The sequence below is a fragment of the Ictalurus punctatus genome, chromosome 21, assembly GCF_001660625.3.
Source record: "Ictalurus punctatus breed USDA103 chromosome 21, Coco_2.0, whole genome shotgun sequence".
NCBI lineage: Eukaryota > Metazoa > Chordata > Actinopteri > Siluriformes > Ictaluridae > Ictalurus > Ictalurus punctatus.
This window is the reverse complement of record NC_030436.2, coordinates 6,137,228-6,142,119: the sequence shown is the minus strand read 5'-3', so window position 1 is coordinate 6,142,119 and position 4,892 is coordinate 6,137,228. Positions and strand designations below refer to the sequence as shown.

The 4,892-nt window shown below is 35.4% G+C and overlaps 1 long non-coding RNA gene across 1 annotated transcript; it reads right to left on the bottom strand.

Annotated features, from left to right (window-relative positions):
* Window positions 1-381: 381 nt before the first annotated feature.
* On the bottom strand, window positions 382-3,896 carry LOC108281001 (uncharacterized). The gene is made up of 2 exons (XR_001815866.3): window positions 3,688-3,896; window positions 382-1,998 (listed from the first exon to the last, which is right to left on the bottom strand). It is a non-coding gene; the product is annotated as an uncharacterized LOC108281001 (long non-coding RNA).
* Between the last annotated feature and the right edge of the window lie 996 nt (window positions 3,897-4,892).

Here is a 4,892-nt window from a genome sequence, read left to right as displayed (position 1 = left end):
AGCCAAAGATTTCCACATGACTTTCCACCAAAAAAAAAGTGACATTCACAAAAGAGTTTAGATTGTCATTCATCCGTCATCTAGTGATGTACTGAAATTAAATGCCCAGACATCATGCACGAGTATCATTTGAAAATAAATATTTCCCACAAAAGCTTGAAAATGTGCTCATTACCATTTTCACAAAGCAAAAGTGTTTTGTATATTTATGGCCATACTTACCAAAACCTTAAATGTGTGCAATTTCAGAGAAAAAATGTCAGCATAACTGCTGCTACACACAGAAAGCTAAGTAATTTGAATGAATTTACTTCACCTCTGTGAGGGTAAATCGGGCTTCTATTCAACACACACTTATGTGACCAATATTTAGACCAAATGTTTTTTTTTTGTTTTTTTTTTTACTTTAAGGCATGATGATGCTTTTGAGTACTATTGTAGATACATAATAAAAATAGTGTTTTTTATTTTTTTATTTTATTCATGTTTTCAGATGTGTTGTACTTTGTATTGATTAGTATGGGTGAGTGGTGAGTGCAGGACATGGAGAGGACCATTATTAAGATGGAGCAATAGACAAGACAAGACAGTAGATTGGGATATGGTACTTATCAAAGTGATGATTCTATATCATACCCTCAAGTAAGTGAACACTATGTTTTGTTTCATTCTGAGACTTTCATTTCATGTATTAACTATGTTTTACTATAATTGTGAAAATAAATAAAAGATGATGAATGTCCCCTTGCATAATCGATATTTGTGTTGACACTGGCAGGAAATATTGATAGAGGGGATGAAAAATGAGAGGCAGCATTTTGGCTTTAGGTGTGGTCTCGGTCCATGCTTCCAAATGCTGCACACACAAATTACACAAATGAATTCAGTATGATGCATATGAACATAATAGGAAAATGCTGTCACTACAGTGTACAGTGAGAGAGAAGACACACTTACAAATAGAGCAGTACTCAGGAGGAGACACAATGAACACACATAATATGGAGTTATGTTCCCAAATGTATAAAAGGTAAATCCAGTTCCTTCGCTATACCTGTATCACCTGAAATATATTTAGCAACACCTGATATAAACACCATTATAACTGTGCTTATAATTCTTTATAGGTTGCTAAGCATTTTTATAAACTCTAATGATGCCTCATTAAGTTCTAATAACGTGCTATAAACAATCCATTGGTATATAGTGATGTGAATCTTATAGCGCTTATAAATACTATAAATAATTCATTGCTGCAATAGCTGTAAAATAATTTATTGATTACAATAATGTTGCAATACAAATGTGACTATTCATTATAATATTTAGTAGTTTACTACATACTTATAAATCAACTGTAATATTCATTAACAATTATAAAAACATTATCAACATTTAAAGTGTCATTATTAAGTGCTTCCAGAAATGACAAGGACACATGCAGTACCTACATATCATTTTATTGTAATATGCCTTTATTATTAATTACATGAATGTGTTTTTGTAATTAATCTGGACTTAAGTGTTAACCATATTAAATTACAAAAATAAAAGTTAATAGTGTCTTACAGCTTACTATGAGGAACATTTTAACATATTCACTTTACTTGAACCATGATAGCATTTTAAATATCCATAATGTCAAAATTGAAGACTGGAAAAAGACCAGTAACATTTTTCCAGTCTTCAGCTGTAGTCTCAGATTCTTGTTCGACTGACACGAGTGGAACCCGGTTTGGTCTTCTGCTGTTGTAGTTCATCCGCCTCTTTGTTTGACGTATTGTGCATTCTGAGATGCTTTTCTGCTCAACATGGTTGTACAGTGTAGTTATTTGAGTTACTGTAACCTTCCTGTCAGCTTGAACCAATTTGGCCATTCTCCTCTACCCTTTCTCATCAACAGGCTGTGTCTCCTTGCATCACTGGATTGTTTTTGGTACCATACTGTGTAAACTCTAGAGAATATTGTGTGTAAAAATCCCAGGAGAGCAGCAATTTCTGAAATACAGAAACCAATACCAACAACCATGTAACATCACTGGCACTGAGATCACATTTTTCCTCCCATTCTGCTGTTTGATGTAAACATTAACAGAAGCTTTTCATATGTTTGTGGATGATTTGATGCCTTGTGCTGCTACCATACAATTGGCTGATTGGATAACACACACAGAGTACTCCAAAAAGTACTGAATACTGCACTTATCTAACAAACTACTACATACTGAACTTATCCCTTTAAGCTAATCTGTTTCAGTAGTTGGTTGCATGAGGGATTGTTAACTATGCATTGATCGACTAGATAAACTAAATGGGAAGAGAGAATGAAGGGTAGGGAGAAAGAGAGAGGAAGATATAGGGAGAGATAAAAAAGAACAGATACTCCCTGAGCACATGGTCCTCATGTGGTTACCATGGAAACCATCATCTTGGACTGGGAGAGCTGAGCGTTTTCATATGAATACATCAGAAATGTTAGTGGGCTAAAAATGCCAAATTACAGGGTGCATTGTAATCCAGTGCTTATTGTTTTCTCCTGATAATTGCATTGTTTCAAGTCCCTTTTCTGGCACTTGTAGGCTATGCCACTGCCGCATGTAATGCTGAGATAATTTTATTCACAGCGTCAAGCTTCTGCGAGGTCCTGGCTGAGACAACATTGGTGTTGTCAGATGCAATAGATCTATCAAGAGGATTGTTTTTCCATTTCATCCCAGTTAGGTTTAATTGTTCACTCTATACTTTGCAGGTCACGAGGTGGATGTAGCATTTCAGGGTTTTTTGGCTCTCTAAAAATTTTTTTATGAAAATGTGAATTCCATACGGTTATGAAAAGACTTTTCAACAGTCAAATCATAAAGGTTGATAATTATCTAAAATTACTATTTCAGTTTACACAAAGAGAGCTGCCTAGTCATATTTTTAACCCAGTGGGACGTCCATTAGTTACCCCCCATCCACCCCCACCCTCCTTTCTCTTTTTTTTTTTCATTTTCATTATTTTAGGACACTAATGGAATTGCGAATCCCGGCTCCTAACTATTTCTCATGCAAAATAATGAAGCCATGTCCAAGGATCAATTTAATTTAATTGGGCGTTAGGGTCCAACCTAGTGGAATTATAATAGGTTGTGATTGCTATTCAGACCTCATGGTTAAAATATGCAAGCTTAGGTGTAGAATACCATTTCAGTAGTTTAAGAGTGGATAAGGTGGTACTCTCTACGCATTGGACGGTAGATAAACACCAAAAATATAATTTGTAAAAGCATTGAACTGCATAAAAATGACACCTCCTGGGAACACTTCGTTTGGATTCTGTTGTTAGAAGAAGCCTCAGCAATTATTTGCAGTAAAATATCTGTGGGTAGAAGGAGGTTACCATTTGTTTTCTATGAAAGAACCAAGCCCTAAATGAGTGTCTCGTATAATTGCTAAATTCGCCGCATGACTTCCCCAGAGGCTCCCATTTATTTCACCTAAAGTACGCGAGATGCCAGTGGTTTTGCGGGCGAAACAATCACCATCACACAGCAAACCCCAATAATACAGCTAGAGCACAGTAAAATCACCAGGTGTTAAATTAGCAACTACAGAGTTTGCATGATCCTGTTTCTCCTGGAGCATGCGCGCATGAAATTTCTGTAGGAGTAGTTTACAGCGAACCAAGAACAACTTTTGTCTTACCTCTGATAGCATTCATAAAGATGGGATTAAAAAGGCACTGGAGTAGTGCACTTCCTTCCAATTAACCCATTTTATTTGCCCCACCAGCCTCTTTACATGCATGTTGTGCTCGCTCACTATGGCTTTGATCTTTTCTCTGTGCTCTGCTCCACGTTCTGAGAGGTGAAGCTGCTGTTTGATTCAGGCTGACTGTAATGGCGTCCGGGCGGGATGAAATGAAAAGAGATGGGAGGGTTTCTTGTGGCATCCTGCTGTGGCACCTACTGTGTGTCTCAACATGTTTCAGGATTGCAGGGTGTATTGCGAGAAAGTTCAGATGATAACGAGCGGCTTTGTTCTTGCATGAACGAGCGTGCCTCCAGAGTCTTCTTAAATGTCTGAAAATGTTCAGTGTTTCTGAGGAATTCAGGGGGAAAGGAAAACACTTCTTCACCTGTTCATTTATCAAGTGTTTGGACTGGGAGGGGAATTCCAGGTCCAGGTTTACACTGTGCAAGTTTGCAGATTTTGTTGCAGAAAAAAAATCTTTGGTTGTGAGTTGAGATCTTACAATGCATGATGTGATTATATAGTGCCCTTGCGACCAGAGGCCGGATTCACAAAGCATTCTTAAGAATAAAAGTCTTCTTAACTGTCATTTTCTTCTTATTTTCTAACTTAAGAAAAAAAAAGTTACGAATATTTTGTATTCCCAAAAATTCTGCTTTAAACTGTTCTTTTTTTCCCGATTGTACGATTGTACGATTGTTCCTAAGACAAAACTAACGCCAATTTCAAATTCTCAAAAGGAACATTCTTAACAATTATTTTATAAATAAGTTCTTAAAGTTATTAAAATAAGTTCTTAAAGTTAATTATTGGGTTGTTGCAAATATTAAATATTATAACATTCTAAAACTTCCAACCTATGATGAATACTGTATAATTACTACAATAGTTTACTTATATAAAATAGCATACTTGGCTTATTGGTTTCCATTTTGTAGCAAGTAAATTCTCCAATGATGATTAATGTCGGTTAATGTTGTTACATTTTAATAAGTGATCAGGAGGATAATAAAAAAGGATAATAAATTGATCCATTAATAAATTAATATATAGATACATCATTGGCAGTACTAAATTTGTTATAACTGTTACACTTCTGTCATTTTATTCTTAAGAAAAAAAATAAGATGTTCTTAATTTTTATGAAAATATTTGAG